The sequence below is a fragment of the Eulemur rufifrons genome, chromosome 8, assembly GCF_041146395.1.
Source record: "Eulemur rufifrons isolate Redbay chromosome 8, OSU_ERuf_1, whole genome shotgun sequence".
Taxonomy (NCBI): domain Eukaryota; kingdom Metazoa; phylum Chordata; class Mammalia; order Primates; family Lemuridae; genus Eulemur; species Eulemur rufifrons.
Genome location: NC_090990.1, coordinates 122,622,918 through 122,637,088, shown reverse-complemented (window position 1 = coordinate 122,637,088; position 14,171 = coordinate 122,622,918). Strand labels below are relative to the sequence as shown.

General features: G+C 40.9%; 1 protein-coding gene across 1 annotated transcript in view; it reads left to right on the top strand.

Annotated features, from left to right (window-relative positions):
• The first annotated feature begins 535 nt into the window (after positions 1 to 535).
• The window catches only part of POU2F1 (POU class 2 homeobox 1), a 164,694-nt gene continuing 151,058 nt past the window's right edge, over positions 536 to 14,171 (top strand). The window contains exon 1 of the mRNA XM_069479106.1: positions 536 to 578. The gene's annotated coding sequence lies outside the window, so the exon portion shown is untranslated. The remainder of the gene's footprint in view (positions 579 to 14,171) is intronic.

Sequence of the window (14,171 nt, the reverse complement as noted above, 5' to 3'; positions counted from 1 at the left end):
CCCCTGCCCGTGTTTTACAATGACACGGGCCACCGGGGGAAGCCAGAGCAAAGCTGGGAGGGAAGTAAGGCGGGAGGAGCAAAGGGAGAACTGTAAGAGGATACAAGCGCTCGACATAACCACACTTTATAGTCAGGTTACTCTTCTGGAGGGAGCGAAAAACGGGGAGCGCATGCGCCGGCCGCACTTCAGGCGCGTGGAGAAAGCCGCGCATGTGCAGAGCCGAGACGAAAAAAGTGAAGCGAAGGGGCGACTGGCAGGTTGAGGGCGCTTCTTTAGCTGCCGAAGGGCCACAGCGGCCTGGAGGCGCGTGCGCACAGCGCGAGGGGGTGGAGCTCTTCCAAGGGGGCCGGCGAAGAACAGCGCCGGTCTCGCGCGCCCCCTGGCGCGCGCCCGGGGAGAGGAGGGAGCGGGAGGGGGCGGAGAGGAGGGAGGAGGCAAGTAGGGCGGGAGGGGGGAGGGGAGCGGGAGCGAGGGAGGGTTTATCGACCGGGCGATTTTGGTTAAAATATTCAAAATGGCGGACGGAGGAGCAGCGAGTCAAGATGAGAGTTCAGCCGCGGCGGCAGCAGCAGCAGGTAATCATTACAGCATTTTACATATTCATATTCATACTCAACCCCGGCTCCCGCTGCCCCCCCCGCGACTTAGCATAATTTATTAGTACTCAGGATTATTATAATTAACGGCGGGGAGATGGGGGGCCGGGGAGCACTGAGCCCCCGCCGGGCGCCGAGCGGAGGGGGAAAGAGGCTCGGAGCGGCCAGGCGGAGGGGGAAGACAAGGGGCAAAGGGGGCTGCGATCCACTGCCCTCCTCCTGCCCCCGACCCACCCCGCCGCCGGCTCGCCGGCCCGCCCGCCGGCACCGGCCCTCCTCCTCCGCCGGCCGCCGCCGCCTCCTCGCCGCCGTGCCCGAACCCGAGCGGGTCCGCGGCGGGGCGGCGGGGCCGGGGCAGAGGGAGAGGACAATAAAGACATTTTACATATTCATAGCTGCTGGGCCGGCGGGGCGCAGTGGGGCGCGGGCCGGCGGCCGGGGCCGGGCGGGCGGGGGGTGGGGGGGCGTGGAGGGGGATGGAGGTGGCGGCGAGCACAATGCCGGGGAGGCGGCGGGGCCGGAGCGGACCCCGGCGGCCGGACGCCCGCACGCGTCTTCCCCCGGGAGCGGGCCCGGGCCGGGGGGGCACTGCCCGCAGCGGGGCGCCCCGGAGGGCAGCCGGGGTGCGCCCGAGGAGAGCGCCCTGCCCGCGCCCCGCCGCCGCACTGGGTCCGAGCGGGGCTGAGCCCGGGGGTCACGGCCCCGGGCACTTCGGCCGCGCCCCACTCGTTCCCCCAGTGGCGGCCTGACCTGAGCCAGGCCTGAGCTCTAGGTGGGTAGGGGTGAGCGGTGGTGGGCGCTACGAGGTGTCCTCGGGGCGGCGGGGACGGGGAGCTCGCGCAGGGGTCCGCTTCGCCCCCGTGGGGGCGGACTGGGTAGGAAGGGGCCCTCGGGGAGAGTTCCCCTCGTAGGGGGTGTCCTCCGGGGCAGCCCATGTGCCCCGGCCATCGGTCAGCAGTCCTCGTGGGTCCTGGAAAAGCCCCCTCTTCCTCGTCGGCCCCGGCTTAGCGGGGCAGTTGGGTTGGAGGTGGCTGGCGTGGTCTGATCTTCGGCTCCCTCTTCCCCTCCCTGCCCCCTCCCCCTGCGCCCGACCGGGGACGCACGGGGCGGGTGTCCCTCGGGGGCCTCTCGCCCCGAGGCCCCAGAGCGCCCAGAGGCCTCCTGAGAACTTGGATGCAAAGGGCTGCCCCAGAACGGGCTGGCCTGACAAGTTGATAATCTTCATTTCCCCTCTCCGGTTGGGAGTTGGTGGGTTGGGACGGGGATCCACCCCCGGGCTCTGTGGTGGTGTTTTCTTGCTGGCTGCTGGGTCCTCTTTACTCTCTGCTTAGCCGAACCTCTTCTCATTTGAATAATGTCTAATTCGGGGAGGTTTATATTATTGAAATGGCCGCCTGGCTTTCCCCGCCTCTCATGTTTAGTAATTCAGACCTTTAATAACAGCCACTCACAGCCCAACGCCGTGTTTATATTTTACATTCGCCCCATGTGCTTTTGTGGTTCGATATGATTCTTTTTTTTTTTTTTTTTTTCCCTGGCAATCCACAGGGCTCTGAGATCAAACTCAGGCTGTGCTGGGAAGAGAGGGGGAGAGCTAGGCCTTGGCTTCTCTAGCAGTCGCCTAGGCCTCATGTTTTCTGCTGCTTGATTTATTTACTAATAACCAAAATGACTACCCCCACCAACTTCCACACACATACCCCTCCTCCGCGGGCAAAAACAAACCCTCTTGGGGCCTTACCAGCATTAAAACACCTCCTAGCTAAGCATCAGCTCTGTGGTGGTTTGTTTTCTCTTAAAAAGACTTTCTTATAGTTTGCAGTAATATTGGGCCTAGGAAAAAGTCTGTCTTACTGATAACAAATTTTCAGAGGCTGTGAAATCTATTTTGGTTTAATAAAAATAGATCACTTTGTTTTGTGGATAGTTCTCTCCCTTGCTTCTCACCCCCGAGTTAACCACTTTCAGGCTTTGTAAAAGTTTGCAGTATTTGTCAAACCTATACAGTTCCCCCCCCCCCCCAGGAGTTGTGAAATAGCTAAATATTTTAGAAATTCCAATTAACAACACTTTGGTAATTTTTCTGTGTGGTGCTCCCTTTCTAACCTCTTCATTCTGGTTCAAGATGGGGCTGGCACTAATTTTGTGCTATCACTGTCATAGATTTGCTTATTTTAATTGTAGCACTACTGAAAACAGAAATGGGGTTATGTTTTCTTTGAGTGTTTGTGTCATGGTTAAATGAGTGAAAATAGAAGAATAAACACAGGCATTGTGTCTACCGTGATCTTGGAACTTATTCTCCTCCCAGCACTCCCGCCCCTCTTCTTTAAGTTGTCAGAATTGATTTTATGTTTTATCTAGACTTAGGACAGTTGGCCTGTGAGAGAGCCAGATTAACTTTTCCTGTTTAGAGGAAACAATAATTTTGATTTTTGGTCTTTCCTGTGGCAAAGTTTTCTTTAAAATTTTTATTTTGTGTAGTTGTGTTTTTTTTTTAATGATGGTGCTTCTCCTCGGTGGATGTTTACCTCTGCTAGTTGAGGGAAGAATTAGGGGAGTGGTGTTTAACACTAAGGTGTTAAACCTTTGAAATCATGTTAAGACACTTCATGGTGAATGGCTAGCTACATATTTTGTGGGATATTAGTCTTCAGTTTAATTTGTAATAAAATTCTAGGTTTGGTGGACTAAAAGTAAGCTAATTTCAGATAACCAGTTCTGACCATTTTTCTTTCACTCCCAATGGGCAGGCCCGGAATGCAGCAGGGAAAAAAAAATCTGTAGCTTTTAGGAGAATGTTCAGGTGAATGACTGTTTCAGAGGCCCAAGATATGGTGTTGGGTGGACAAAAAGCAGTAATATAATTTCATGCTTAAAATAGCATATGTTTTTGCACCCGATTCCCAAGATGTGGTCAAACTGATGATGTCATTGGACAGAGGACAAGGTGCAGTTAATTTGATTTATTGTCCTGAGGTGAAGTGTAGCAGTGAAGCTTTCTCATAGGGAAACCATTTATCTCGGGACAATTTCCTTTATAGCTGCAATTTAACCACTACTGAGGCTGTAGATATTTTATACAAGATGATAAAATGTACATTGGGTTTTACAAACAAAATTTCAAATAACAAAATTTCACTTACAGTTTTTGTAATACAGAAAAGGATGGATATTGTGAACTGGCCTTATATTTTGGTTTGGCTTTCCAGGCTGTTGTAAAAATTCATTTCCTCAAATTCTCAAATGGAGACTATGGGTTTTATTTATTTTGCGGGGGGGGGGGGGATTTTAAATAAGTATGCTTGTAGAAGCAATGCATATTCATGCTTATTTTAGATATGTTTGTTGTGATTTCCCAAACTCCTATACGAAGCTGCATGGCCCAGGCTAATGGAGAAGACTATTTGCTTTAGAACCTATTTCAGTGAATAAAGCAGAGTTGAAGAGAATGAGGGATATATATTCTTTTAGGTTGAAATTGTAGTGTTTAAAATAAAGTAAAGCACATACAGGAAAGTATATGCTTTGAAAACACTTTTAAAAAAATAATTCATAATTCTTTTTGGGTTTGTTTTAAATTAGTCTGGACAAGTTTGTGCATTTTGTTTTGATTGATTAGTGATTTTTAAAATTATTCCATTGCAAGGTAGTAATTCCACTTACAATTTTTGACATATTAGTGAATTTTCTTGTTAGACATTTCTCATCATATTTTTAACTAGCTTATCTTAAGGTGATGATTAAAATGCCCTGGGAATGTGATAGAATTGCTGTGTTTATTCCTAGCCCTAATTTGTGATCCAAGCTTGGTAAGAGTATTTTAGGTTACTTTTGAGCCCTTGTAAGCTTCTAACCTGCATGTCTGTCTCCTTTTACATCTATCTGGTAGCTTCCCACATGTTTCTAGAAAATCTGGTGTCACTTTTAACTTGCCCACCTATTAATTGTAATGATACTTTTGAATTAAGGTTTTGAAAATTCACGTGACAGCCGACCAAATGTTTTTAATTTCTAAAGGACTGTTCTTCTAAGCCATTACTGTAAAAGTAATTTTTAATCTCTTCTCTCAAATTAATTTCTATTTCCTTTCATTTGTCATTGTCAAAAATCCCAGTAGTCAAGGAAAAAACAAACTGGCTATTATTCAGGTTTTAAATGGTGTCGTATTCTGCCGTATTTTAAATTTACTATTCTCTGCATTAATAGGTAGTATAAAGCTGCCTAGGTTGAAGTAATTGTTAATCTGTCATTCATCTGGTCAGTTGATACTGGAATAAGTTCAGGGCTCAGGATGTTAAACTGCTGTTATCAAGCCACCAAAGATGTTTAGTAGAGCTTTGAATATTTTAGGCAGGTGTTTTCTAAAATAATAGAACTGAAAATTGAATGTTATCTTTCTTAAGTGTTTTCTATTAAAAATGGAATATTTGAAATGTTTCTTGAATTTGTATTGCTATATCTTGAATTTGTGTTTTTTAAGTTGGTCACTTTCATAAATATCTGTTTACTTTGTACTTGGAAGACTATTATAATGTAGTGGTGATTGCCTTACTGTTGTTGTGTTTTTAATATTGAAAACCCATAGCTCTAATCTTTACATGTTAGTCTTCTTTCAAGCTCCATTAAAAATAATGGTGCGTGACTTATTAATTTGCTTTTATACATCAGTATTGGTTCAATTACATAGTTTTTGTGATTAGTAAAGACCTGCTATGAAGCCTAATTTTTTCCTCACCCCACCCCAATGAAGCCTAATTTTAAGTTGGGATGTGTTTTTCCTGGTGGAAATGATTGCATTTAGAACTATTCAAATAATTAGTGTGTTTAGAGAACAGAGCAAGTCATAGACAAAACATGCCCCTTTTTGGTCACCCATAGTCTTGTTTCTGATGCCTGCTTAAATGCTAAATGTCTGAGCAAACATACTTATTTCTTCAAGGAAATCTAATATTAGGCATTAGAGTTGAAAGTTGTGGGTTTGATTCAGTGGGTTTGAATTTCTGTATCCCTCCTGAATAAACTCTTTCCTTTTCCTTTTCTTAAGGAAATTTTTTGGGCCAGAATTTTGCTTAATTCTTTATTATGTTGCTTAAATTAGATAAATATCTTTTTGAGTGGTTAAAAGTAGTAATAATTAAGGTTCACAGAGAATAGCAGTTTCCTTATGCATCTTTTGCTGAACGTTTTTGTACATTGATATTTTGTGAATAAAAATGATTGAATAACTTTGTAGATTTTTATTTCTTCTCAGGAATAAATCGATTTATTTTGTATTGAAGTATTTCTCTGTTCTAAACTGGCAATGAGCTCTCATAAACTCTTTTACCGGTAATAGCAATGGACACAAAAATATGAGTGGAACTGACTGACTACTGGTCCATTTACAGTGTATGTAGAATTTGGAAAATGAGAATTGTCTTGAGTTTCAGAACCTCTGATTTGTAGAAGCTCTTTGCATGTAATGCATGTGGTTTATAGGGTTCTGTGTGTTTTCACTATAGCATGATAATTTTTTGAGCATTGATAGGATATCTTTGTATACCCAGTGACTGATATACCTTCTTTGTTTTTTGTTATTTTCTTTTTAATTTTTTTTTTCCCATTTAAGCAAACACTCAGGCTTTTAATGTTGCCTAAATTTTGCTGACAGGAGTAGTAATTGAGCAAAAGAAGAATCAGCAAACTTCTAGATTTATCAGATTCTCTTTTTAAAGTACTGTCCAGGAAACTGGATATTTATCCAGAGAAGATACATTATTTTAAAAAAAAAGGCAATGTTAAAAGCAGCAAAACTAAGTGTTTGTAGTGGCTTTCCTTAGCCTGTAATAGTGAAAGTCAAAGCAAGTACAATTTAATTTGTCACATGATTTATTTCATAATTCTATGTAACTTTATTAGTTTTTATGTTGGAATCAGAAATAGTATATGAAATTAAATCAGTAAAATAATAATAAAAATTATGGCAGGGTTTTTGTTTTTATTCCGCCCCTCCCAGTGAGCTTTCTCTTTGCAATAGAAGATATAAACAGGAATGGCTAGGAAATGAACATTATGTGTTAAAAGACTCATTTGTGCTTAGACATGGTGGTCACCTTAATGAAAGATGTATTGATGCCTTTAAGTGAATGTACGTTTATAGAGAAAAGTGATTTAGGTATTTCCTTGTTTTAGTACACTTATTTTAATGGTCTGCTTAATGAAAAAAATTGCTTTTTTTTGCTGATTCATACTGCAGCAAGCAATATTATAATCAATCTTTAAAAATAGTTACCTTACACATTTCTTAGCTTACATAAAGTATCTGCTATGTACCTGGTCTTATGCCAGTCTTTGAGGATAAGAAGAAAATATTAATACAAGACTACTGTGGAGGCGTTGGTATATTTACTTAAGCAGGGAAAATTTAAAAACAATGTATATAATTACATATTAAAATATATGACAGGTAGATCAGGGTGTGTCCAAGTTTGAAAGAAGGAAAGCATCCTAGAATGTTATAGCTGGAAGGTAATTTAGATACAATCTGTCCTAAAGCTTTGGCTTCACAGATGAGGAAGTATTCTCACAATGGTTTAGTGACTTGTACACAGTCACTTAACTGTTGACTAACGGAAAAGAACACAACACTTCTGCCTTCCCTCCCACCACCCAATCCCTCCCTCTGCCTCATTGCTGCCAGTCAGAAAAGGCTTTATGTAGAAAGTGAGATTTTTAAGCTGAACTTTAAAGGGCAAAAAGAATTTAGAGGAATGGGAAGACAGGGAAGGCCATTGCAGGGGAGGTCGTGTTCAGTATTGTGCTGTGTAGGTAAAGAATGAGGAGGCCTTTGTTCTGTGTGCAGGGAAGCAGTCCGAGGTTTTTGAACTGAGGACCAATGTGATGATAAAAGTGATGTTTTAGGATTAATGTGATGTGCAAGATGGTTTGAAATAAGGAGGAGATTGGATCCATAGAAACCGGTATATAAGGTATTTGGTTTATTGACTAATTGCTATAAGTGCTGCCAGAGATACAAATACAATAAAGCAATTACCTGACCTCAAGAGGCTTTTAATCTAATAATGATATAATGAAATAGATAATCCATGATAAAGATGTTGAGGATATTGTCTAATTATATTATACAGAATAAGGACCTTTGGGAGAAATTCTTGCCTGGTCTTTACAATGGGAACTGTTTTACTTCTGACCATTGGGTTTGTTTTTAGTCTTTTGGACACTGAATTGTCTAACTGGCTTCGTTTCCTTTTCCAATCAAACTACAGTGTTAAGCCAAATTATTAACCTGAAAGGAAGTAAATACATAGGCAGTTATGGTATGCATTTCTCTTAGCCTCGTTCTCAGTTCCATTTTTTTGTCCGTACATTTGTTTTGTATTTCTTTTATTGCTTCCATCTTTAAACTCTTGTTATTTTGTGTTTTATGTGGGCTGCCTTACATCCTTTCTGGAGCAAGGCAGGTGTAAATGAAATAAAATTACCACAACTATGACATAATGATAATGTTTGTATTTTTATAGTACTTTAAAATTTACAGCTGCACTCATTTTCATTACCTCAGTTAGTCCTTTCAGGCAAGTATTATTATACCCATTTTATTGTTGAGTAAAATAAAACTCAGATTAAGTGACTTTCCCAAGATCATGTGCTTTAATAAGCACTAAGTGTGTGGGGAATAGCAAGACTTCCAGGCCAGCTATTACTTAGGCTGGGTAGAGGAGTGGTGGAAGGCGGGCCGGGGCTCTGTTGTGGAAAGCTCTGAGTGCTCCGTGTTGGTGTAAGAGTTTGGATTTCATTTGCAAGGCAGTAGGGAGTCGTTGATTTTTGTTGTTGTTGTTCTGGGCAGTGCCATAATCAGGGCCCTTAAAAGTGTTTAGCAGCTGATTAGAGGCAAAGGGGATATCAAGGTTTTTAGGATAGGTTATCCAGAGAAGAGCAATACCGTGAGTAGGTGTAGGGAGGTTGAGAGAGAGAGCCATTTCCGGAGTAAGGCAACGAATCCAATATTAGACATGTTACTTGACACATGTTTGGGTGGGTCTTATTAGGTTTTAAGTTCCTTGTGAAAATTTGTTAGTGAATTAAATGTGTGATAAACATAGGAATACTAAAGTTGAGATTTATTCTGATGCCACTGTGTGTGTGGACTGAGCATTAAGTCTGAACATTGTAAATTCTAGACATCTCATTTTGGCTTTGACACTGACTTCTGTGGTTGTTTCCTTCCACAGTAAGATGGTGATAATAGCAGTGTTAGAGGGATGCTATGGGGAGTAACAAATTGATAGCAGAAGCATTTTTAAAGTACTGTAATAGTTTCTGTTACATGAGCACAGGAGTAAAATCAGCAATTTTATTACTTGTGCTGCTGTAGAGAAGGAGAAGCTTTAGCAGCTGATTGGTTCTGTGAGGCACCTGACTGTAGATGGTCCGTTCTGTGTGCAGCCAGCATCCCGGGAGTGTACCCTCTCAGTACTCTTCTGAAAACTTACACAGTGGAGGTGTTGAATTGTAGCAAATACATAAACTCCTCTTTGATTTCAAGGCAATCTATTATCTAGCCCCTACCCCTGTCTATGCATTCGTATCGTTTACTACTTCCTTAAACAGCGCGACTCAACAATTCCACCAAGGAAGTCCCCTGTGGACCTACCACAAATACAGGATTTTATCAGTTTTATTTATCAGTTTTAGTTTTTTAAGAAGTCTTCCTAAAACTTGAAGATCAGCTTTGGAGGGGTGGCTGTATTTTATCCTGAAGCTTGCCTGGGCCCTTCTCCCTATTATCCCCTCCCAGTCCCAGTCCCAGTTTCAGACACATGACTTGAATGTAAACCCACTGTTTTGGTCAGGCCAGTGTGTCCAGGGTGTTCTGTGAGAACCTTTGCTCACACTGGTCCTTCCCTTGGAATGCCATGGTGTGTGACGTGGTAGAGTGAAAAGGGCACTGGGGGTTGAGAGACCTGGTTTTTATGTCACCTATTAGCTTCCGAACTTTAGGACAAGCTACTGCACCACGGATTTTTTTTTATTTTATTTTGCATTTGTAAAATAATAGGGATTTCAAACTTTTAAAAGCCTTTGGTGTTATTTTTTAAAGGTAAAAGTGGAGCTGTTCTGATTAAAATGGGATATAGGGGCAAGGAAAGCATCCTCCTCTACTTTCCACAGCAGCCCTGGAGGCACTTCGCAGCGTCCTCAGGACTCCTGCTGGGGACCTGTCTGCCCATTATTCTGTCTCCACAAATAGCTGCGTCCCAAACCCGAGCTCCTGTCCTACTTTCTCTGTATTTAGCACTTAATTTGTGTTCATTTAGCTAATTCAGCACTTCATTACACTGTCTTATTTTCTTCTCTAATTGATTATATAAATAAATCTTGTTTCTTCCTAGGAGCCACGAGAGGAGGAATATACGGGTAAGGACAGAGTAGGCATTTAGCAAATAATGAATGCTTGATTGATTAAATTAGGGGTTCTCAATCTTTGCTGGGATAAGAATCACCCATGGAACTTTTTCAACGTGTGAAGGTCCAGGTCTCACCTGAGTTTCTAATACAGTAGAGGTCTGAAAATCCATACTTTAAAAAGGCTTCACAGGTGATTCAGTAGCATTAAATGATTACTTGTTGCATTTCAAGATTATTTATTGCTTGAAATACCCTGAACAGTGGTTCTCAATTATTGTACCAGAAAGGCCCTATACTGGAAAGGCAGACTGAGAACTAGGGGTCCTGGATCTGTTTCTAGCACTTTCTAGCTTTCTGATTCTGAACCAGTTACTTAGCTTTTTCAACCCATAGGGTCCTTGTTGAAAAATTATGCACTAGACTAGATAAATAATTTTCACATTCTTTTCTTTTATAAATCTTCCTCAAAAACATCTTTTGAGGAAGACTAGTAAACTTAATAGATACTTTGAGCAATTTGACTTTCCTCTGAGTACCATTTTAATAAATGCATTAAGAATATAGAACATGATAAGCTTAATCTTATTGTAGCAAGAGAGCTATTAATAAATTATATGCGATGGGTCATACCGAAAGGTGGGATTTAGATTTAAAACTTGAAACATTCTATAAGAATGTGAATGAGCAACAGCAGTAAGCTTAATCAAGAATTGTAGTACTCGATGTGAATATGAACTAGATTATAATTTACCAATCTGGCTGGTCCTTCTGCATTCATTTAATTTAACAAATATTTATAATTTCTTCCACTCCTTGTAATGCACCCAGCACTGGAGACAGAGTAGAAAATGAGACATATATACAGTCTCTGTCTTCTCAAAGCTGATAGTCTGTTGGGGAAGTCATGTATTAAGTAACACTGGTAGTAGTTCAATGAATAAAGTATAGAAAGTTCAGAGTATACTGAAGACATAAGGTAGGGACCCCTAATCTGGACAAGAGGATTTGGGAAGGGCTCTCTGAGGAGTGATGTGTATGCCGAGACGTGAAAGATAAGTGAGAGTTAATCAGTCCAAAGCTGGGAGTGGGAAATAGGATTGAAAGTGTTTTGAGCAAAGGGAACAGTATATAGTCATCCCTCAGTACAATCAGGTGGGGAGTCGGGGGTTGGTTCCAGGACCACCCCTCTCCCTCCCTCCCCCATACCAAAATCCAAGTATACTCAAGTCCTGCAGTTAGCCCTGCAGAACCTGCATGCTAAAAGTCAGCCTTTGCATTTATGAGCATTTCACATACCTTGAATATTGTATTTTTGATTCATATTTGGTTGGCAAAACTCACATATAAGTGGATCCGTGCAGTTCACACCTGTTGTTCAAGGGTCAAGTGTATAATCATGTGCTGCATAATGACGGTTCAGTCAACAGTGGACCACGTATACAATGGTAGTCCCGTAAGATTATAACAGAGCTGAAAATCTTCTATCTCCTACTGATGTCTTGATGATCCTGACCCTGTAGTCCCAGACTAATGTGTGTATTTGTGTCTTAGTTTTTAACAAGAAAAAGTTTAAAAAATAATGAAATTTAAAAATTTTTAAATAGGAAAAAGCTTTTTGAATAAGTATATAAAGAAAGGAGATATTTTTGTATAGGTGTAAAGTGTGTTGTGTTTTAAGCTAAGTGTTATTACAAAAGTAAAGAGTTTATAAAGTAAAAATGTTACACTAAACTAAGGTTAATTTATTATTGAAGAAAGAATTTAAAAAAAATAAATTTAGTATAGCCTAAGTGTAGTGTGTTTATAAAGTCTGCAGTTGTGTATAGTAATGTCCTGGGCCTTCATATTCACTCACCATTCTCTGACAGACCCAGAACAACTTTTAGTCTTGTGAACTATAAGTGCCCTATACAGAGGTACTGTTTTTTATCTTTTATACTGTATTTTTATTGCACCTTTTCTACGTTTAAATATATTAAGATACACAAATACTTACCATTGTGTTACGTTACCTACAGTGTTAGCACAGAAACATGCTCTACAGCTTTGTAGCCTAGGAGCAATTGACTATACCATATAGCCTAGGTGTGCAGGAGTCTATACCATCTAGGTTTGTGTAAGTATACTCTGTGATCACACAATGACAAAATTGCCTAACAGCACATTTTTCAGAACGTATCACTGTCATTAACTGACACATGATTGTGTATAAAATTCTTGAAATTAATGAAAACACAGCAGCTTCAAGGAAGTGAAGTTTGACATAGCTGGTTCAGGAAGACTGAGATTTAGCGGAAGAGCTGAAGATGATTCTCAAATCATGAGGTGGTTTTCATGATCTTTGTACTTTCTAGTGACCAAATCCACAGTTGAAATTTGTGTAAGAGATGCCATACATTTCAAAAAATGCATGGATTTCTAGTAACTCAATAAAAAATAACATTTACCAAGTCTTTGTGCCAGTTACTGTACTAAATGCTGTATATACATTCATATTATTAATAATTACAGTGTCCCTATGGGGGTGTGTATCTTTGTCATCCTCATCTTTCGGGTTAGGAAACTGAGGCTTAAAGAGGCTAAGCAGCACACCAGATAGGCAATTAAGAGCATTATTAGGCTGTTAACCATTAACTTCTGCTTCAAGCCAGTTCAGTGGTGAAGAATATATCAAGTAGAGTCGGGAGCTTGCAGAATTTCTGCTACAGTACCCATAGATTTAAGAACTGTTGTTTCTAAGTTTATCCGCAGTGCTCTTGCACAGTTCCCAAGTCCAGATTGTGTGTGTGGTCTAGAGTCAATCATGCATCCTTACGTCTGTATTGCAATTTGGAGAGCTGGACAATTGATTACCAAATCTCAAGTTAATCTAGCTTTCGGGCATTTCCACATTGTAACTATAAAAGTGTTTTGAATCTGTTTGTGTTGGATTTCTATCAAGAATTATACTTTAAACTGAAACTAATTGCAGATGTTAACCTCCAGGTAATTTTCATTTGGGGCATCATTAATATTTGTGACCCAGTTGACGAGATAGAAAATTAGAATTTATAATGTTTACATGTTATTTTGATTAACACATGTTTTAAAATATTTTAATGTTTCTCAAATAGGTTGTGACTTGAAATTGATACGCAGGCAAATTATGCAGAAAAAGGTACATTTGTTTACCACTTTCCTTCCCCCCTCCCAAGCCATTATTAAGCCAGGGGTATAGCTTTTAGTTGAGGAAACAATTGATCATTGTTTCTGATGAGAAGTCAGCCATTTAATGTCATTGGTTCCTAATCATACACGCCCTGTTTAATCATGCCCTTCATCACCCTGTTTGGTGTTACGCTGCTTGTCTCTGAAAATTTTTATTTACACCACATGGCTGAGTCTCCCCACCCTCCCCTTCTCAGTGTGCTCCCCCACCCCTCTGAGTGTCTCCTCATGCTCTCGGTCAAGGAGAATGCCGATTTGGAAGACTGTTTTATGTACACATAATGCCAATCACTGTTGGTTAGAAAGGAATTGATAAAAATCCTCTGATACTGTGAGAGACATCTTAAACCTCACTATAGCCTGAGAAAATGAATTAACAATTTTATGTGTTGATGGAAGAAATCATGGTACGATTTCAGGGGATTAAATTATAGTGGCAAAGCCATTGTCAACTTGTGCCGTTGGAATCACATCTGAATAGTTACAAAATGCTATCAGGACCAGTGTGCTAGTTCCGGTGAGCCCATTTTCTAGAATTTGTTCCTGTGAATATACAGATACACAGACCCATTAGTGCACAATGCATACTCATGTCCACACTTATACCTGGATGTGTGTGTCTTCCTTATGCATGCACACATAGTTTTAAAGGAAGGAATCAGTTTTTATCCTATTATATAACTTGCCTTTTTTTTTTTTTTTTTTTGGCATCACTTCCTACTCCTTAGGATTCACCCAGGTAAATAAAATAAACAACGTTTTTTATTTGCTTGCTGTAACCTCTGGGTAATTTCTAGGCTTTTTTTTTTTTTTTTTTTAGATTTCTATAGTGAAATGACTTCTAATGGCACAAATGACAAGCAGTAAATTGGTTATGGAATTATCACTCAGAGTGACCCATAGCTGATCTTAGGTAGAATCATAGTGATCTTAGGTGGAAAGACCCAGTGAAGT